A 23904-nucleotide genomic window follows, 5' to 3' on the forward strand; every position below is an offset into this window, starting at 1 on the left:
ACGAACAGAGCTACAAGGTTTTTTTTTGTTTGTTTAATTTCAATAGTTTTGGATATACAGGTGGTTTTTGGTTACTTGGATACATTCTTAGTGGTGATTTCTGGGATTTCCGTGCACCTGTCACCCTGGAATTTTGATACACCCATCACCCAAGTAGTGAAAACTCTACCCAATTTGTAGTCTTTTATCCCTGACCTCTCTCTCAGGCTCTGAGTCCCCAAATTTCATCATGTAATTCTTACTCTTTTGCATCCTCATAGCTTAGCTTCCACTTGTAAATGAGAATATATGATAATGGAACTTAGTTACCAATTCCAGAGTTACTTCACATAGAATAATGACCTCCAGTTCTATCAAAGTTGCTGCAAAAGACATTATTTCTTTCCTTTTTCATGGCTGAGTAGTATTCCACAGTACATATATATCACATTTTCTTCATCCACTCATTGGTTGATAGGCACTTAGATTAGTTTCACATTTTTGTGATTGTGAATTATTCTGCTATAAACATGTATGTGCATGTGTCTTTTTCATATAATGACTTATTTTCCTTTGGGTAGATGCCCAGTATTAGGATTGCTATATCAAAAGGTAGTTTTATTTTAGTTCTTTAAAGAATCTTTTTACTGTTTTGCATAGTGGTGTACTAGTTTACATTTCCACCAGCAGTGTAAATGTGTTCCTTTTTCACCATACCCTGCCAACATCTGTTATTTTTTGACTTTTTAATTATGCCCATTCTTGCATGAGTTAGGTAATATCTCACTGTGGTTTTAGTTTGCATTTCCCTAATAATTAGTAACACTGAACCTTTTTTCCTGTTTGTTGGTTGTTTGTATATCCTCTTTTGAGAATTGTCTATTCATGTCTTTTGTCCATTTTTGATGGGATTATTTTTTTTCTAGAAAAGGCTTACTTTCTGAGAGCATATATCAAACCCTCAGAGAAACTGAATTATTTTTTTTCAAACTTATTTTACTCTTCTGATATTCAGAAAAGAGAAAAAGAAAATCAAAATATAACAAAGATGTGGCAGTTAGGAGACACAATCCCGTAATTTTGGACCCTTAGTGAGAATAAGAGCTACAAACAGACCTGTTCTCATGCTCTACAACCACTGAGGACAGCAAGAATATTTGATTCCCTTGAAGTTTGGCAATGGGTAGAAACAAAAACAAATCTCTTCAAATAATTTGAAGGCACAATCTCTGCTGCCTGAATGTGTAGCCCAAATTCATATGTACTGGGTAGTCTTTAAAATATCAAAGAAAAAAATAGTATAAACACGCGGGAGGGAAAACTTGGATATCTGAAGCCAATGGTGGTTATGTAGGTCCACCTCTCCCAGTATTTCTTCCAAAGTATTATAAAATACTAACAAGGACAGACACAATTACACAAATGGCTATCCCAAATTCAAAACAACTATCAGCAAAGAAACAATTCCCAGTAGTTAATCACTAGTTTTCCTGTCCCCACCAAAAGGATTTGTGATGAGCAAGAATGGGGAGAAAAAAAAATCACAGGAAAGAGAGAAGAAGAGACTAGTGACAGCCTGCATTTGATATTCAATTACTTCCAGAAAGAGTAAAATTACATCCTAAGTGTGGATATGATACAAGGCAGGGTAATCAACCTCAGCACCAGTGACATTTGGAGCCAGATGACTCTTCCTTATGGAGGGCTGTCCTATGCATTGTAGCATGTTGAGCAGCATCCCTAGCCTCTGCGCACTAGATACTAGTAGCAAACTTTGCTGTAGACAATACCTGCACTGAGGTTGTGACAACCAAAAATGTCTCCAATTTCCAATGTTCTATGTAGGAAAAAAATTGCCCCTTTCCATTGACAACCATTGATATAAAGAGAAGGAAATTAAAATTCATGAAATTTGAAGTGTCAATCTTTAAAAAACATAGCTTCTGTACTATTTTCAAAGAAAAAAAATGAATGAAGTGGCATTCTTCGGCAATTGATTGGTAGAGAAGAAAACAGTTAAAAGGGAAAAAAATGTGGGTTCTTCCATGACAAAAAAAGAACCATGATTCAGAGGGCACACAGTCTCTTTCTTTGCCTTTGAAAAAATATCCTCTAATGAATTTGAACTTTGCTATCAGAAATAAATGTCATTAAACTGGAAACCTGAATATCAGCCAAAATTGACCAAACTGAACAGGAAACAATGAATTAATGAAAAGAGATTTTAAAAATTGATAATTGACATATAGTATGCCTAAACTAATAAAAAATTCTCCCTGAGTAAAATTATCACAAAGCAAAAGAAAACTGTAAAATGATACTCAAACAGAATTAAATATGTTCAGTATAATTACATATAGAAGAAATAAATACATATTTAGGATAGCAAAAATCACCTTGAGTCAGAAAAAAAAAAAAAACAAAAAAGGTGAACAAAATCAGGAAGAAATTAAAAAGAGTCAATTAAATTCAAGAAAGAAATGATACGAATAGAGAATATGATCTTCCTTTTTTTAAACTCTTTACCTGACAAGGTACTCAGGAAAGTGAAAATAAAAACCTCGGTGATAAAGACTACATTGAAAGAGAACAGCCACAAATTAAAATATAATAAATGTCATTGAAGAAATTAAAAAAACAAGTGAGAAAATAAAATGAGATAAAGAGAGAAATAAAAATATCTATACAGAATCCTACTGTCAAACATGGAATATAAAATTAATTTATCAAGAACACATTTCAATATGTCACTCATTTAGTTCAGGGTTTTACAATCTCTGCAATAAAGATTTAGACTGGATAATTTTTTTTATTATGGAAAGGGGGTATAATCTTGTGGAATATATGTCGTTTAGCAGTGCTCTTGGCCTCTAACTGTTAAATGAGAGTAATCACCTATTTATTGCATACATGATGAGATAATTTGCCTTACTAGATGTTTAGAAATAGAAATTAAACAATGCTGTATAGTCAAAAGAGCAAAAAAGTGATATAAAGACAACCGAATCAGAACTTAGCACATATGAAAAATTATTTTATGAGAAACTGGTGCTGCAGAATGAAGGAAATGTTTCTCAGTAAAGGGTGTGGTGTCAACTATTTGTTCCTATTTGGAAAATAAATGAAGTAGGATATCTTCCTTTTCTTATTCATAAAAATTTAATCCAAAATTACTAAATACATAATTGTATTGATAAGTAAATATATAATTGAAAAAGTAAAAATACAATAAAAATATAAAGGACAATATAGGATAATGCCATTATTATTCAAGACAGAAAAATATTACTTATATAAGATATAAAAATACTATAATAATAAGATAAACATATTTGGCTACAGCTAAATAAATATATCTGCTTATATAAGGATATAATAAAGAAAATTAAGTATGAAGTCATCAAAATTTGTGATAACAGTATATAGACGATAGATAGATGATAGATGATAGATTAATAGATAGATGGATAGATAGGTAGATAGATAGATAGAAAGATAATGATATAGATAGAGATATCCTGAACAAACAATATAGAGGACAAATCAGAATCTGGAAAGACCACTTTCAGAGAAATAAGAAAGATTGAACATGCAAAACCAAAATGGGCAAATCCCTAGAACAGGTTCTTCAGAAATCATCAAGCAAACATGGATGACAATACTTAAGAAAATGAACAACTTCATCAATAATTAGGGAAATGCAAATAAGATAAAAATAGTATTAAGTGTCTGTAGCGTGTGGAAAAATAGAAACACAATAAGAGCACATAGCCTTTTATTGAAATTTAACTGGCATAATCATTTTTTAAAATAATTTGGGATTATACAGAAATATTGAGTTACAACTTTTTGAGAAATGCTGAAGAACCAAATTTTCTCATTCATCTCAGTAAAATATTGTTTCACACTGTTGACCATTCTAAATTAATAATTTCCTCTTGCTAATCCTAAATTAACAAACTAATGTCTGCTAAAACCTTAACTCCAGTCTTGAAAGGTCTTCATCCTATCCCATGACAAGCAACCTGAGTTGCATTCCTTCAACAATTTTGAAGAGTGTGCAATTGTGGTATGTTCATAAAATACTACTGAGAAGCAAAAATAAATAAATAAATAAATAAATAAACAAACAAACTGAGTAGTTCTACTTAGCCATGTTAAACTGGGAAAAAATATTGAGTGAAAAATTAGTCATAGAAAAATGCCTATATTAGATATAGTTTAAAAAATGCAAACTAAACAGCATATTTGTATAGGAACCAAGATACTTGGGGAAAATAAAGAAGAGCAATGCAATTGTGAAGGAATAAAAAGGAATTTTTTGTGTGTTTTTATTTTATTTTTTGAGATGGAGTCTGCCTCTGTCAGCCAGGTTGGAGTGCAGTGGTGCAATCTCGGTTCACTGCAACCTCTGCCTCTTGGGTTTGAGCTTGAATAGTGTTTTTTGTTGAGGCTGTGGAAGGCATTAGATTAAGGAGTGAGATGTAGGTAATATTTTAAAGAAAATGATTACACTGTGTTTCTTATAATGGCCGATAATATGGTTTTGGTCTGTCCCCACCCAAATCTCACCTTGAATCATAGTTCCCATAATCTCCATGTGTGGTGGGAAGGACCCAGTGAGAGGTAATTAAATCATGGGGGCCGTTTCCTCCACGCTATTCTCATGATGATGAGTAAGTTCTCATGAGATCTGACGCTATAAGGGGGCTTCCCCCATCACTGAACTCTAATTCTTCTCCTTCCTGTCACCATGTGAAGACGGATGTGTTTGCTTCCTCTTCTGTCATGATTATAAATTTCCTGAGGCCTCCCCAGTCCTGTGGAACTGTGAGTCAATTAAAACTTTTTAAAATTTATTTATTTATTATTATTACTATTTTTTTAAATAAATTACTCAGTTCTGGGCAGTTCATTAGAGGAGCATGAGAACAGACTAATACAGGTGCTTTTTTTTTTTTTTTTTTTTTTTTTTTTGCATTTTTGTTCTCTACATTCCACAAAGTTTATAAATTTTTTAAAATCTAGCCAATAGTCCAATAGTCAGGAAACACTCAAAATGAAAATATAAAATTAACAAGAAAAAGGATATGTAAAGAAAGTACAGAAGGAAAGAAGAAAAATGAGTAAAGGAGAGAGAATAGATTAGCTCATATCCCTCTTATGTGGATTAAAAGTGATACAATTTGGGGCCGGGCGCAGTGGCTCAAGCCTGTAATCCCGGCACTTTGGGAGGCAGAGGCTGGCGGATCACAAGGTCAGGAGATGGAGACCATCCTGGCTAACACGGTGAAACCCCGTCTCTACTAAAAAATGCAAAAAACTAGCCGGGCGAGGTGGCGGGCGCCTGTAGTCCCAGCTACTCGGGAGGCTGAGGCAGGAGAATGGCGTGAACCCGGGAGGCGGAGCTTGCAGTGAGCTGAGATCCGGCCACTGCACTCCAGCTTGGGTGACAGAGCGAGACTCCGTCTCAAAAAAAAAAAAAAAAAAGTGATACAATTTGGGAAAACCCTTTAAAGCATAATCATCACTTTATATCTCTTTCTAACTGCAGCATCTGCTTCCTATGCTTCATTTTATTCTTCAAAGGGCAATTTATGGTCAATTACTGTTTTAACACTGTCCACAGAACATAATGCCCTAGGTCTGCTTTCTTGCAAATATAATAAAGCTACCTTGTGGTACCTTTTTAATATTTTCTATTATCTGTTGAGTTTCCTTCTGTTTAATTAGTCTCCACACACAGGATTGTTTAAAGATATTTTATTATTTGGAAAATACTATTTAGATGTAATGCTACTATTGTTAGAAATAATTCAATTGGTAGATATTTATTTATGATAATTTAAAAGGACAAATAATCCTGTTTTGAGACATTTACTGATCTTAAATTTAAATATGATATACAATAATCCCATTGGATAGCTTCTCACTAAGATCAGAGTAAAGTCTCCTGAGAAAATGTATTACCCAAGGTCATACTACTTCTACTAAATGCTGTATTTTTCCATTATCAAACTGTATTGGAAGAATGAAATCTCTATTTATTATAATAGGTAAAAGCAATTTGCCTGAACTTATTACAATCTGTCTAATTTTTTAACCATACCTTCAAGTACAGTTCACTTAATAATTCATACTTTTGAAATACTTCTATGTGTCTTTTATTTTTTAAAGAGAAATACAACTGCCAACTTATGGAAAAGTCATTATTCTAATTACAAAAATACTGATGGCCTAGAGTTCATTCAACAAATCAATATTTAATTAGCCATGTGTCAAACTGCAGATACCTGTTACTATAGTATATGTTACTAAAATTAGATGTTCCTTATCATTGATGTAGCTGTGAAGAGTAGGTCACAAAGACCTAAATAAAAATGAAATTAAGTATCCACATGTCACTGAAAGACAGCCAAAACACCTCTTTTGGTATGACATTAACATATACACCATGGAATACTATGCAGCCATAAAAAAGGATGAGTTTGCGTCCTTTGTAGGGACATGGATGCAGCTGGAAACCATCATTCTTAGCAAACTATCACAAGAAGAGAAAACCAAACACCGCATGTTCTCACTCATAGGTGGGAACTGAACAATGAGATCACTTGGACTCGGGAAGGGGAACATCACGCACTGGGGTCTATCATGGGGAGGGGGGAGGGGGGAGGAGGGAGGGATTGCATTGGGGAGTTATACATGATATAAATGATGAATTGATGGGTGCTGACGAGTTGATGGGTGCAGCACACCAACATGGCATAAGTATACATATGTAACAAACCTGCACGTTATGCACATGTACCCTAGAACTTAAAGTATAATAAAAAAAAAAAAAAAAAAAAAAAAAAAAAAAAAAAAAAAGAAAACATGCCATCAAGTTTCTAAACAAAATATTGTGACTTTTGTCATTTATATAATTGGCTTATGTATATTATTGAAAAGACCTTAAAAATGGTGAAATCACAGAGTTGATTTTCACTGACTTCTTTTAATTCATAATTATTTTAGTGAGAGAATACCTTAATAAAGAATCTTAGTTTGTGTATTATTTATGTGCTTTAGTGCATGTATATGGTTACTATAGATAATGAAAACTATTACTTCTCTTACCCTTGAAAAACTAATCAATATTAGTGTTAAGTAAATTTCCCAGCATGAAGCAAGATAGTTATAAGAAGTAAAAAGGAAAAAATAAAAGAAATGTTCATAATTTGTAACTACATAGACGAAATAATTACCGAAATACATTTTGACAGTTCACATTTTATATATTAAACGCACCTTGTCAGAAAAGTAGGATAACATGTGCATCTAAATGTATATATTTGTATTTTATTTAAATACACAAAATGAAAATCAACTAATATATTTATTGAACACCAGTAGTGATTTATATATGAGATACTGTATTTACATATAAACTATACCATAACTTGTAGTATGTGCATAGCATAAAATACTATACAAAATTTTTTTAGAAAAAAATGAATGTAGCAAATAGAAATAAACTATTGAGATATATCACTGACATACAGAAATTTAAATTTCAGGTAAATATTTTTATTTGAATATGTACATGTCAAAATGATGACAGAATATTAATTTGAAAGAAGTTAAAGTGTTTTAAGGTTGAGAGACAAGAGAAATAAAAGTAAAATTAGCAGAAGTACAATATGCCATGAAGAGGGTTATATTAAATCTTGCACTATAGAAAAATTGGATTTAGATAGCCAAAGAGTATTTTGTGCAGTGAAAGCACACAAGTTAAGATATTTTGTGTAAACAGTGATTAGGAGCTTGAGGAATGTTAATTGCGCAATGGGGCAAACATAAAATAACAACAGAAAGAAATTAAACAATACAATAATGAAATTTTTTAAATTTGGTGTGGAGGAAAGAGAGAACTTGGTGTCTATTGAAGAGAAATATATACTTTTATTAGAAAAGGTCAAACCACTAGTTTCTTTTTTTTTTTTTTTTTTTGTTTTGTTTTTTTTGAGACGGAGTCTGGCTCTGTCACCCAGGCTGGAGTGCAGTGGCCGGATCTCAGCTCACTGCAAGCTCCGCCTCCCGGGCTTACGCCATTCTCCTGCCTCAGCCTCCCCAGTAGCTGGGACTACAGGCGCTCGCCACCTCGCCCGGCTAGTTTTTTGTATTTTTTAGTAGAGACGGGGTTTCACCGTGTTAGCCAGGATGGTCTCGATCTCCTGACCTCGTGATCCGCCCGTCTCGGCCTCCCAAAGTGCTGGGATTACAGGCTTGAGCCACCGCGCCCGGCCACCACTAGTTTCTTATGGTGTCTTTAAAAATTACAAGTATGCCTTTTATTAGTTATATTCCCACATTTAATAGGCCAATGCTTATATTTATTATTTTATAATTAATGGAGTTTCATGTTTCTCAACACTTAAAACTTACTTATATTTATATATTTTTAAGAATTGCTTATTTCAAGGGAGGAGCAGCAAAGGCCACAGAATCAAAGTCAGGAAAGCCAAAGATGAGAAAAATCTAATTGTATAGTAGTTAAGAGTGTGGGCTCTGGGTCCTCTTTTGAATCTGTCTCCACTTCTTAGTTGTGTGACCTTGGTCAACTCTCTTAACTATTCTGTATCTCTGTTTCCCCATTTATCAAATCTATGTAACAATATTACTCATTTTAAAATATTTTGTGGATATCAAATTATTATTATATTATGGTACCTGTAGCAATGCCTGTTAAATAGCAAGAGCTCAATAGATATTGACACATTGTTTTACCATGTTCTTTATTGTGACAAAATTTGGATAAACAAAGCAACAAATACTGACATATTTCTGTATATGTCAACTTATAATTCTGTAAAATAAATTAAGAAAAGGCTTTACCATAAAATAACTGTCATATTTTGTAGTCACTAAGGGTTTAACAATAGATTTTTAAGGTTTTGGGATAGAAAAGTAAGATATCTATAGATATATGTATACCTAATCATCTGTACTCTGCCCACATTTATATTACATTTGTTAATCTAAATTCTTGAGAGCAATTCAGGACACATTATGCAAAATTGTTTCCCTTGTGTTTAGATTAATCTCTGTCTGTACTTGACCACAGTCTGGCTACTACTGTCACTGGTGCTAATTTCATAACATACAGACAAATTAATAACCTAAGTACAAAATATATGGCTATATTTTATAGCCATTTCATTTCCTTGGGGTAACTATAAAGCTTATAAAAAAATATCTTTTGCTACTTTTTCTCCAAGAGATGAGTTTATTTAAACATCTAAAAGAAGAAAATGACCCTCTCTGAAAACCTCACTCGGGATCCTACTGCTAGTGACCCTGTCTTCCTTGGTAGGAAGTATTTTAGTTTTATTTACAAATATGAGTAAGGTATGACATAGAAAAAATATAAAAATACATATCATAGATTCTTAAGATTGGAAGAAGTATACATATTATTTGTTCCAAACCTATTGCTGATGCTTCAGACGTAATACAAGACGTTCAGTTCCTAGGGAAAGAGAACATGGGAGGTGGAAGCATATTCCATTTTCAGCTATCCAACTCTTAAGTATTATGAAAGTCTTAAAATATCCATCTATGTAACATTAGCCTTTTTCTCAGCTCACTCTCTGGAGTAAAATACTAAGGGAATCCTTTTTCGGTGTCTTGTTGTGAATGTATGATGGCAGACTGATATATTATACCAACATCTATTTTTTTCTGTACAACATTTTATTATGCTTTGAAACTTAAAATATGGTATGTTTTATTTTGGATTTTTCATAGCAAGACCCTAAACTTAGCTTTCTATGATATAAACATACATTGTAAATTCAACCAAGAAAACTTCCCAGTAGGGGAGAGAGGGTTTTTCTCCCCCACTACCAATGTGCATTGCCCTTTTGACTTGACTATGTAGAATTAGATGACAGAAACTGCCTAAAATGTTGAAAGGAAAAAAAAAAAAATTATGAAGCTGTATTTGAGCCCAGTAAGGAGTTTGAATGAATTTGTCCTTCAAAGTAAAAAACAAAACAAAAACAAAAACAAAACAAAACAAAACAAAACAAAAAACCTTAAGAATAGAGTGAATGCTGTGAAAATTAAGCGTACAATCAAAGGCAGACAGAAAATAAATATAAAGCTAATTGTAGTCATCAGAAAAGAGACTCACTGAACCTTGCATTTTAGACTAGTTTCCTTGAACAATTACACTACCAAGTGAATATATGTTAGGAAACAGAAATCAAAATAGGGCCCCACCAGTAGGGGAATGAAAAAGGAGGAGAAGGAGTAGCAAAACAAGGAGAGGAAACAGACTGGCACAGGAGGCCAAGGGGAGGAGGAAGAGGAGAAAAGTATTAAAAAAAGAAGAAAACAATCAGACATCATTCAAAGAATGTACATTTGTAGGTAATGAAATATAGTTAATATTTTGAAAGCTATTTTAACAAGAAAAGGAGAAAAATTAATTTTCATGTATTGAATATGTCACAGATTATCTTCCAGATTTACAGGATAACATTTGAAGAAAAACAATGGTACTTAAACATAAACAAGATGAAAGCAACTGCTGAAGAGACTTCCTTCATTATTCTAGCAAGAATCCAAGGCACTTCAAGCATCTTTATGGAATGAGATTGGAAAACATCACCTCTCTACAGTTTTCCAGCGATGAGCTCTCTAGGTGACTGACACTGAAAAGAGATCTCTGCTCTCCATTCCCTTTTTTGATATTTGTTTTTTGATTTAGAAGCAGGTATTTTTACACGAATTGTTCTGAAAAGTGCTTATTACAAATCTGTCAAACATCAATGTCATGTTTACCCACAGAGCCTGTTAAATTTTCAGTGCCTAGACTACCTTCTGGGTTCTGACTGATAACTTTTAGTTAGAATCTGAGGATGACTGATAACCTCTAGGTAGAATCTAAGGATGTGATTATCCTGAGGATAGCTATGTTTAAAACTAATTAGTTTATTATACCAATAAACCATTAAATGAATTTAACATTCCAATTCAAATATCAAATATTAATAATTTCTAAAAACTACAATTTTGTACCTTTAAGATATTTAGGACCTTTAACCATTTTTTTTTTATTATTGAGAGAATTTGACATATGTCAAGTGTGAATGAGGTTTGAGCTATCTTTGAATTTAACCAAGATAGAAAGCAAATTCTTCACTTTAGAGAAACTCAGTCAAAAATGATGATTAATCTGTCATCATAAGAGAAAATTTATCTTTCTAAATTTGTAACTGTGTTACCTTCTTGACAACTATTAATGTATTTAATTAACATTACTAGACATAATTTAAATCATTTCTTTTATTCCTAAAACAAAATTTAAAAAATTTGTAGCAGTATTTGCAAAGAACTATTTATAAAACAGTGCAGTATGTTTTACTATAACATTCATTGTTAATGGGATATAATAGAGTCTAGAAAAATCATTATGCCATGACTACTGTAAGCCATTATCCTTGTGTTATAAACGGAAATAATTGAAACTATAGTCTCTCACTGACATTTATTTTGGTTAACTTCCTTGAAAAAGGCTTTAGTTTCCAAGTACAAATTAATTGTATTGAATCATAAATCATTTCAAGGGATAAACTGTGACCTTTTTGGTTGATAATAGTAAAAACGTATTTACAAAAGGAAAAGTTCATATAGTCTTCCGACTTTTATTAAAACCTTTACTTAAATTAAAAAAAAAAAAACTGGAGTTTATTTTGCCTAGGCTTTATCATAGCCACATTTTTTGATGGTGGTGGTATTCTAGCAGTTGCAGTACCTTCACATTAGAACATAATTGGTGTATGTTGGTGTATACTGGAGCTGGTTCTCCATAGCCAATTGTGGGCATCTCTACCAACTATGTATTCAGGAATGTCATATTTGATCATGTTAGCTTGACAACAGTCATTCTGGGAATATTTAAAACATGGACACTGGAAATGCTAAATCATATTCCTCTCCTTTACTCTCTGATGACTGGTTTACTGGTACATTCTGCACAGGTGTATGCTTTCTGTGTACATATCTGCAACACAACAGTTTTCTAGAACCAATGATTATTACCAGAGCATAAAATGACAGGTAGGAGCAAAAAAAAAAAAAGCAGGAGGGAAAGTTTTAAAGGATATATATTTAAATATTGTTGCTATAGTTAAAGAAAAAGTGAGTGGGAAAGGATGCCGTTTGTTGTTGGAATTTGTTTACATTGAAGAAATTCAAGAATACTTATGTGCAAGTAAGAACAGATCGATAGAGGAGGGGATTGATCAAATGATGTTCTTGAAAAGAGAGGAGGGAAGGGAATCAAGACCATATACACAGAAGAAGGAAAAATACCTTTATAGTGAGACTGGGAATAGGAAGAAAGAACAGAAAAAAGATGAGTTTCCTTTATTTTTATTTTAAAAAGTGAGATTTAAGACATGTCAATGTCCTGAGATTCTTCTTTTTAAGTCAACATGAGTTCCTCTTGTACAGTCTGTGTTGGCACACAGAAATAAATCTAGGTAAGGAATAGTGTGTAAAAGGATTAAGGATAGTGCCATAAAGAATGGATCAATATTCATATTTTTATACTGAAATTGTTTCATTTTATATACCATCTATTCCTTTATTAAACTGGATGTAATGTATTTTCTTTTCTCTGTAAGGATATTACTTTTTTTCTTATATCCTAAGAACATTCCCTAGGTTTTCTTAAAATTATTTTAATTGGTCTCAGTATTTCCTCTTATGAACTTTTCTTCAAATGTTTAGCGATGCATTGGTCGTAATGTCCACAAAATGATTCAGGATTTCTGTGTGTTGCTTTGATTAAGTGGCTAGCACCCTTTATATCTTTACCAGAGACAGGGCTATTAACTGAGTTATTTATTTTGCTAACCTTGAACTCTAAAGTGGGTGTATGTATATGTGTATACACACACGTGTGTGTGTGTATATATGTGCATGTATAATATATGTGTGTATATATAATATATATGTGTGTATGTATATATTATATATATATATGCGCTTTTCTTTAGTGTACTTAGATTACCCAGAGAAATACATTTCATTTTCCTCTGTTGAGAACAAGACTGTCTAACATGCCACAAAGTGAAGGAAAGGATCACATACTTTAGTCTTCTATATTTAGACTTCTGCTTTTCTTCTCTTTTCTTTTCTTTTTCTTTTCTTTCTTTCTTCTTTTTTTTTTTTTTTTTTTCAAACAGTACACATTCAATCATCTATCATGGTGAAGGGGAGACTTTAGCACCTAGTAATCTAACTACTGTTTCAACAGACTTTCGGGCAATTTTCCTGTTTCCAGTGTTCAAAAGCACTTGGTAATATCCATCCTTCAGCCTTGCAGATTTCTAACTCTCCCCAAATCAGTTTCCCTTCAGAATTCGGGTTTGTTCATTTCACTTGTCATATATCCATCTGCCTTTCAGTTTTAAAAATTATGTTCCCATCCTATTTTTTATCTTTTCTGGGTTCCTGTGAGATTTTTGCCTTACACAATCTTTTCCATTGATTTTGTTATTATTTGAGGAAAGAACAGGAAAAATTCATCTGTCCAATCTTAAATATTATACAAAAGTGATATGCTATCGTTTAAAATATATAGATAGACTAACATAAGAACAACCTTCCAAAATGACTAATTCATTGCTTATTAATTTGAGCATATTTTGCCTTCTCTCTCTCTTTGTATGTATTTTTTCTGCAGTTGAGAGTTTGTATATTTTCATAGTCTATGTGTATTCTTGTTAATATCTGAAAGTTTTAAAAATGTTTTTCTTAGGATAATTCTTTTGAATACTATTCATAAATTACATGTAGGATGAGCTTTTAGTATTTTAAGCAAACTCACCATGTGTCAGTACTTGGAATTTTCCATGTTTCTGCTAATTTTATTATATTCTTAAAGGAAAATATGTATGAGTTTCTCTGAGCAGCCTTTGCAGAAGCATTTATCATGAAAATTATTCTGTCATTGTACCATTTGTTTCTCAGACAATCAGAGAACAACATACATAACCATACCATTGAATTTTAAAGTGTTCATAAACATTGCCCCAAAGCATTACTAATTTAGGCTTATTTAGCATAACTCAGTAAGGTTTGTGGATATGGCTTATTTCCATGTCCAACATTTTTCATGAGTATTATAACTAACATGCCCTTTGTGCTATGTAGCAGTCATGCAGAAGACTTCCCACACAAAGTGCTTTATTCTAGTATTCAACTGGCACATTCTCAGATATAAAATTTCACTCTTGACTAAAAGTGGGCTTTATATTTTCTTTGCCTCTTTGTTTACATATTTTATTGTCAGTGCTTATGAACTCATATCATTAAAGAGGGGGAAATGACTAGTTCTATTTGTAATAAATTTACTACATAATAATGCATAGTTTGAAATTATTAGTATTATTATAATTTTCCATGGTCCTGATCTTTCCTGTAAATTTGTTGTGCCAGAATATTATCTGAGCTTGAACTTTTAACTAAAAAGCCACCTCTCATACCTAGTTTTCCCTGAATAAATCGGCTGGAAATCACACTTTTCCCTTTTCATTGCATTCACTTCATGCTGCCTTAATCCATTTGAGCTAAGAGAATACCTCAGATTTGGTAATTAATAAGTCATTATAATGCATTTCTTAACAATACTGGAGGCTGAGAAGTCTAAACTCAAGTCACCCGCAGATCCAGTGTCTGGTAAAACTTTGCTGCTTCATAGATGGCATAGCTTGCTACATTCTCACATAGTGAAAGGAACAGAAGAGACTAATTTGCTCCTGTAATCCCTTTTAAAAGTGCACTGATCTCCTTCATGAGTGTAGGGCCCTCATGATTTAATCACTTCCCCAAATGATCTCACCACTTAGTACTATTGCTTTGGAGATAACGCTTCAACATAAATTTTGGAGGAATGCAAACCATAGCACATGACAACCATCAGTTAAAACATGTACTTTAAAAAACATATGCAGAATAATATTAAATTGTAGGGCATTTTATAATAGGAATAAAAAAGAAAAAATAAATTTTAACAAACATATATAAATACTTATGTTAAATATTCTTCTAATTTATTGTAAACTACCTTACATGGTTATAAATGTGCCTTCCCTAGACCTTTTGTGTTACACCACAATTGATTTTTGTTAGTTAACTTACCACAGAGCACAGTTTACACAAATAATTATCTTAATGTAGTTCTTGAACACAGAGCAGCATGTTCATATTGAATAGAATAGATAGGTATATTAGGAATAAAGGTGTCACATCAGCCTTAGGTAAAAATCTTGCATTCCAGGCACTTTCTTTCTCTAGCAAATCGGCCACTGAAATCCTATTCATTTCCATTTCAAACTGAAAAGCTAGTGAAACCTCTAAAATAATTTACTGAGCACAAATTTGCCAAATATTATAGCTATAAAAACAATCGAGAAAATATTATTGCTATAAAAACAACTAAGTCACCAAATGAATTTTAATATTTCTTTTTAGTTGATCATTTTAATTTTGTCTTATGAGAATGTTTTAATGAGTTCAATATGTCTCCTCCCAAGTTCCTGAAGTGTGTCTAATGTATTTATTTAAAATATTGATGAAGGTGGTTGAAAAGTAGTTATTTAATTTTTTTCTCCATATTCACAGTGAAGTTCCACTTTGCCCTGCTAAGTTTAGAAAAGCAAAATGATCATTTTTTTACATCTCTTTGTAGTGTAAGATGTATATGAGACACCGTTCCATTCAATGGGAGATATAAATAAATCAATAAATGGAGGCCTCTAGTATTTTTTTTAAATAGACACACTAAACTGAATTCTCTTTTCAGGTGTGACTATGTTGCTTCTTTACCCACCACCATTTTATTCTAACTGAATGCAGACAATCTACTTCACTGTACAATAGTCATCTTGCAAGGATGAAAATAAAAGCCCCTTGATAATAGTGGTGCAGCAGAAATTAGAAGGATCTAGATTTCTAATCACAGTGTCCAGCCACTAGTTCAGTGCTAATACATAACAAAAAGTCACCTGCTTATCTAAGGCATTATTATCTCAAATTATTTAACTGTAAAGAATATATGCTTTTCTGTTGTTTTTCCCTTTAATGGTTTCTGATCTTTCTCTTTCACAAATAATATTGACACACTTTTCTATAATTTATTAATATAATAATAATAATTATTACTATTTATTGACAATATTAATTGTTTCATGGTGTTTGGAATTCTTCCCTACCTTTCTGTCTGTTAATTTAGTCTATTTCTTACATTATTTATCATTTTATTTCTTTATAAAGTTGTTTATCCCTGGATTGAATATATTAGACTACAGAATAAATTGTAGGTTTTCGGATTAGAGTAATTATTGGACTATTTTCAATATTAGAATAACTATTATTTGCCTTATCTGCAAGTATTTCATTTCACTTTATTTCAATTTATGCATACTTTACCTCTTATTTAAATATATACATATTACTACATTTAAAATATTTATCTATTTAAATTTTCTAATAAACATATTCCTTTTATTTTTATTACATTTCATTGTCATTTCTTAAAATCATTTTCACTCTAGTTTCAAAGTAATAATTTATTAATCTAACTTTACCTGACATTTAAAAAATTTTATTACATGTACATACTTTTTTTATAAGACCATATTAAAATCAGGCCAGAAGTCAATAAGTTCTAAGAGTAGAAATATCTTCAGTAACTTCTCTTATGGTCCACAGTTTTTCTATATAGGCAATTTTAAAGTCACCTGTAAACTCTGCTAATGAATTTGGAGTGTATCCTATAACTATAGGAAACTAACCAAAGTTAGTTTTTCATCTGAAAAATGATATATTTCAGTGTATTAAAACATACTTTTTCCAGGATTTCTCTAAGGTGTTCGATTTATAAATTATTTATATATTTTAAACACTACATGTTCCCAATAACACTGGTAATACATGGTATTTGGACCAAATAATTTTGAAATACAGATAATATAATATTGACTCACTGTTCATAATGAAAAGCTATAGGAACTATCATATAATCCCTGCCACATACTCAAATTGTCTCAACCTAAGTTATATAAACTTAATGTTTGCATACGTGAGGAATAATTCCTATACTTATCTCTTATACTAGAATTGTCATCCAGATAATAATTATCTATCCAAAATCATTTGAAGATCAAAATAACTGAATGGGTTCCCGAGCTGTCTTGGTGGTATATCCATTTACCTTTTATTTTGATACTTGTGACTCACATGTGATAGTTTTTTCATATGTTGTGCATGAGTCCCATTGAGTCTTTTTAACTTCCTTTTCTTCCTCTTGAAAAAGGGGTTCTCTAAGCTGACAAGAGGGTTGTTTATCACTACATAGTTTGGAGAAATCCTTTTTAGGTTTTTCTGCTAGAACTGCTCAGTTTAATTAGGATTCTTGTGAACTCTGGAAATTATATTATGTTTACTACATTTACTGCATATCTTTCTGTTTCATCCTGTGATTCCTGCAATTTCATAAAAACAAACTATTCCCTTTTGAAGAGATTGGTAGGTATTACATTACCCAGCCCCAACTCCCAAATGACATAATATTTAGTTTATATTGCCTTCCAAAAAAGCAATTTTGAGCAGAATTTAATTTGAGAGTTTTCTTCATGATTGTCTCAGAGACATTTTAGGTTAACAATGCATTTCAAAACTTCATAAATTATAATACACATTGTGGTGAACCATTGAAACAACAGAAGAAAAAAAAATCAAACTTAAATATTTTAATCCCCAAACTACAGTATTACAAACTCGAGTATATCCATTAATCAAATATTTTGTTATTTTTATAATTCAGTGTTAATACAAAGGTGATCAGTCATTTTCAGTCATTTTCTAATAACATATTAAAAAGTAGAAAGAAAGCATATATAAAACAAAATTTTTTAAGTATAATTTTTTTTTTTTTTTTTTTTTTTTTTTTGAGGCGGAGTCTTGCTCTGTCGCCCAGGCTGGAGTGCAGTGGCCGGATCTCAGCTCACTGCAAGCTCCGCCTCCCGGGTTCCCGCCATTCTCCTGCCTCAGCCTCCCAAGTAGCTGGGACTACAGGCGCCCGCCTCGTCGCCCGGCTAGTTTTTGTATTTTTAGTAGAGACAGGGTTTCACTGTGTTCGCCAGGATGGTCTTGATCTCCTGACCTTGTGATCCGCCCGTCTCGACCTCCCAAAGTGCTGGGATTACAGGCTTGAGCCACCGCGCCCGGCCTTGTATAATTTTTTTACTTAAGTGGTTAATTCTTATTAGTATTTTTTAAGAATAAAGGGGCAGGGCGCGGGGGCTCAAAGCCTGTAATCCCAGCACTTTGGGAGCCGAGACGGGTGGATCCGAGGGTCAGGAGATCGAGACCATCCTGCAACACAGTGAACCACCCTCCTACTAAAATACAAACTAGCCGGGCGAGGTGGCGGCGCTGTAGTCCCAGCTACCGGGAGGCTGAGGCAGGAGAATGGCGGGAACCGGAGGCTGAGCTTGCAGTGAGCTGAGATCCGGCCACTGCCTCGCAGTCCGGGCGACAGAGAGAGAACTCCGCCTAAAAAAAAAAAAAAAAAAAAAAAAAAAAAAAAGGATAAAGGCATAAACAGAAGTGTATCTCTTAATGTAGATATAGATAAAATCAGCAGTGAGTGTAGATGCTGTCTCTTATGGAAGGAGTTTAGTTATGCGACGCTACAATGAATGTTTTGGAATGATTTTCATATATCTATTGAAAGTTTGCTTCTGTTCTTACAGATTAAAGATTTCTTGCTATTTGTAGTCTTGAATCATGTTTTTTATTCTTTTATAGTAGGAAAATAAACGGGGATAGACAGAAAATGCAGTTATGCATTGTGATGGTTAATACTGAGTGTCAACTTGAATGGATTGAAGGATGCAAAGTGTTGATCCTGGGTGTGTCTGTGATGTTGTTGCCAAAGGAGATTAACATTTGAGTCAGTAGGCTGGGAAAGACAGACCCACCCTTAATCTGGGTGAGCACCATCTAATCAGCTGCCAGCATGGCTAGAATATAAAGCAGGCAGAAAAAAAAATGTGAAAAGACTAGACTGGTCTAGCTTCCCAGCCTACATCTTTCTGCTGTGCTGGAAGCTTCTGCCCTCGAACACTGAACTCCAAATTCTTTAGTTTTGGGACTCAGACTGGCTCTCCTTGCTCCTCAGCTTGCAGAAGGCCTATTATGGGACCTTGTGATTGTGTGAGTTAATAAACTCCCCTATATATATATATACACACACACACACAAATAGTGTATACATATATATACTAGTAGGATATATATACACACACACATATATATGTATATGTGTATAGTAGGATATATATACACACACACATATATATGTATATGTGTATAGTAGGATATATACACACACACATATATGTATGCATATGTGTATATGTATATATACACACGTATATACACTAATAGTGTGTATATACGTGTGTATATATGTATACACACTAGTATACATCCTAGTGTATAGTAGGATATATATATCCTACTATATATAGTATATGTGTATATGTATACTACTAGTTCAGTAGGATATATATGTATATATACACACATATGTACACTAATTGTGTGTGTGTGTGGATATATATATTTATATATATATATATATATATATATATATATATATATATATATGTATCCTACTAGTTCAGTCCCTCTAGAGAACCCTGACTGATACTGATTTTGGTATCAAGAGTGGTTGTAGAGGAACAGAATATTAAGGATGGAGTTTTTTCATTGGTTTGGGAGTTTCTGAGATTGGCTGCTTAATACGATGAGAGCAAAAAATGTTAAAACTCAACTTCTAATAGTATGGAGAAAGCTGATAGTCTTTGGCATAAACTGTTTAGAGAATTATGCAAAATAAGTGCATTTGACACTCCTGATTCACCGCTTGTGAGAAACAAGGAGTTTAGTGACTCTATACATAAGACCTTTGACCATATGTGGAGAACCAAGGAACGTAATGAAGCTGGTTGATTGTTCCTAAGTTCAGTGGATAAAGTGATGAAAAAAAATGATGAACTCAGGGATTCTATCTCTTTGCTTCAGAAAGAGATATTGAGCCTCAAACGTGCTAAAATTACCCTGAATGAGAGTCTTATTTCCTCTAGAAAAAGAGCTGAACATGTGGAAGAACAGACACAAGCTCTTATCATGTGAGTGGCTGACTTTCAACAAAAGGTAAATGCACAGCCTCACCAGGTATCTACTGTTCAAGTGAGGGCATTAATTGGAAAAGAATGGGACACTGCAACTTGGAATGGGGTTGTGTGGGAGGACCCTGATGAAGCTGGGCACACTGAGTTTGTAAACTCTGATAATTCTTTTTTTTTTTTTTTTTTTCCCAAAAGGAACAGCTTCCCCATCCCCAGTATTGGTAACATCCCCTCCCTGACCCATGCAGCTATCAAGCATTTCCATCTTTGTCTGAAGATATAAATTCTGTGCTGCCTAAGGCAACATTGATGTCCTCCTCAGAGGCAGTTGCCAGGCAAGATAATGTTGATTCTTTTCAGCAGTCACCCCTAACACCTCTGTTTGCTTCTAGACCCGTAACTAGACTAAATTCCTAATGGGCCCCTAGAGGTGAGGTTGAGAGTCTGACCTATGAGAAGCTGCTCTACACCAGAAAATAACTGCTTGAGTTTTCTAATTTATATAAACAGAAATCTGAAGAAAAGTCATGGGAATGAATATTAAGGGTGTGGGATAATTGTGGGAGAAACATAGAGTTGGATCAGGTTAAATTTATTGATTTGGGTCCACTATATAAGGACTCTACATTTAATGTTGCAGCTCAGGGAGTTAAAAAGAGTTCTAGTAGTTTATTTGGTTGGTTAGCTAAAATATCGATTAAAAGATGGCCTACTGTTTGTTAGCTGGAAATGCCTGATCCCACTTGGCTTAATGTAGAGGAAGGGATGCAAAGGCCTAGGGTGATTGGGAAGGTGGAATTGATTAGTCGCTTTAGACCTACTCTTCCCAGCATGGAGGGTACAGAAGATATACCCTTGACCAATGTCTTGTGAAATAAATTTGTGAGGGCAGCACCTGCATCTTTGAAGAGTCCTGCAATTGCCCTTCTGTGTGTGGCAGATCTAACAGTGGGAACCATAGTCACACAACTACAAAATGTAAATACAATGGGAATAGTTGGATCCCGAGGTGGCAGTAGTCAAGTGGCAGCACTCAGTCATCAAAAACAAGGTGGGTGTAGCTACTGAAATAGACAGCAGAGGCAAAGCAGCATTCAGAATACTGTGGTTTATGTAGAGCTCCGGCACTGGCTAATTAATCACAATGTTCCTAGAAGTGAAATTGATAGGAAGCCTACTTCATTACTACTTAATGTATATAAACAGAAAACTTCTAGGTCTAATGGATAAAAGATTAATTTGAATTATAAAAACAGAGAATCACAGTCTCTCAATCAATTTCCAGACTTGAGCCAATTTACAGACACAGAACCTCTTGAATGAAGGGGAGGAAAGGTCCCTCTGAGGAAGGACCCCACTACACTACTGATAATTTATGCTGTTAATCTTCCTCCCATCCTTCCCCAAGGAGACCTATGGGCTTTTACCAGAGTAACTGTGCATTGGGGAAGGGGAAATGATTACACATTTTGGGAACTACTGGACAGTGGCTCTGAGGTGACGTTGACTTCAGGGGACCCAAAATGTCATTGTAGTCCTCAAGTTTAAGTGGGGCTTATGGAGGTCAAGTAATTAATGGAGTTATAGCTCAGGTCTGACTTACATTGGATCTGGTGGATCCTTGGACTCATCTTGTGGTCAATTCCTCAGTGTCAGAATGAATAGTTGGCATAGGCATACTTAGCAGCTGGCAGAACTCTCACATTGACTCCCTGACTGGTAGGGTGAGGGCTATAGTGGTGGGAAAGGCCAAATGGAAGCGATTAGAGCTGCTTCTGCTTAGAAAAATAGTAAATCAAAAACAACATTGCATCGATGGAGGAATTGCAAAGATTAGTGCCACTGTCGAGGACTTGAGAGATTCAGGGGTGGTGATTCCTACCGCATCCTCATTCAACTCTTCCATTTGACCCATGCAGAAGACAGATGGATATTGGAGAGTGACAGTGGATCATGGTAAGCTTACCCAAGTGGTGACTCTAATTGCAGTTGCTGTACCTGATGTGGTTTCAGTGCTTGAGTAAATTAACACATCTCCTGGTATCTGCTATACAGCCATTGACTTGGCAAATGCCTTTTTCTCCATTCCTGTTCATAAGGCCCACCAGTAGCAATTTGCCTTCAGCTGTCAAGGCCAGCAATATAGGTCTACTGTCCTCTCTCAGGGGTATGTCAACTCTCCAGCTTGGTGCCATAATCTTACTCAGAGAGATCTTGATCACTTTTTGCTTCCATAAGATATCACACTGGCCCATTACATTGATGATATTATGCTTATTGGATTCAGTGAGTAAGAAGCAGCAAACACATTGGACTTATTGGGGAGACATTTGTGTGCCAGAGGATGGGAAATAAATCCAACTAAAATTCAGGGACCTTCTACCTCAGTAAAATTTCTAGGGGTCCAGTGGTGTGGGTCCTGTTGAGATATTCTTTCTAAGGTGAAGGATAAGTTGCTACATTTGGCCCCTTCTACAATCAAGAAAGAGGCACAATGCCTCATGAGCTTGTTTGGATTCTGGGGGCAACACATTCCTCATTTGATGTGTTACTCCAGTCCATTTATCCAGTGACCTGAAAGGCTGCCTGTTTTGAGTGGGGTCCAGAACAGGAGAAGGCTCTGCAACAGGTCCAGGCTGCTGTGCAAACTGCTCTGCAACTTGGGTCATATAACCCAGCAGATTCAATGGTGCTTGAAGTGTCAGTGACAGATAGGGTTGCTGTTTGGAGCCTTTGGCAGGTTCCTAAAAGTTAATCATAGCAGAGGCCTCTAAGAATTGGAGCAAGGCCCTTTCATCTCCAGCAGATGACTACTGTCCTTTTGAGACACATCTCTTTGCCTGTTACTGGGCTTTGGTGGAAACAGAACATTTGACTATGGGTCCTCAAGTCAACAAGTGACTGAATTGCCTCTCATAAACTAGAGGACGTGACTTAAATGCCCATGATCTCCACTCCTGCCACCCCATGCCTTCTCTCCCCCAGCCTGCACCAATGGCCTCTTCAGGAGTTCCCTCTGATCAGTTGACAGAGGAAGAGAAAATTAGGGTTTGGTTCACAGATAAATCAGCATGATATGGAGGCACCACCTGAAAGTGGGAAGCTGTAGCACTAGAGCCCTTTCTAGCACATCCTTGAAAGACAGTAGTAAAGGAAAATCATCCCAGTGGGTAGAACTTCAAGCAGAGCACCTGGTTGCAACCTTTGCATGGAAGGAGAAATGGTCAGATGTGTGATTATATACTGATTCATGGGCTCTAGCCAACGGTTGGGCTAGATGGTCCAGGGCTTGGCAGAAGCATGATTGAAAAATTGATGATAAAGAAATCTGGGGAAGAGGTTTGTGGTTGGACCTCTTTGAGTGGTCAAAAACTGTGAGGATATTTGTATCCCATGTGATTGCACAACAACGGCAACCTCAGCAGAGGAGGATTTTAATAATCAAGTGGATAGGATGCCCTGTTCTGTGGACCCTACTCAGCCTCTTTCCCCAGCCACCCCTGTCATTGCCTCACGGGCCCATGAACAAAGTGGCCATGATGGCAGGGATAGAGGTTACTTATGGGCTCAGCAACACGGACTTCCATTTACCATGGCTGACCTTGCTGTGACCACTGCTGAGTGCCCAATTTGCCAGCAGCAGAAACCAACACTGAGCACTTGATAATGG

The sequence above is a fragment of the Rhinopithecus roxellana genome, chromosome 8, assembly GCF_007565055.1.
Source record: "Rhinopithecus roxellana isolate Shanxi Qingling chromosome 8, ASM756505v1, whole genome shotgun sequence".
Classification (NCBI taxonomy): Eukaryota; Metazoa; Chordata; class Mammalia; order Primates; family Cercopithecidae; genus Rhinopithecus; species Rhinopithecus roxellana.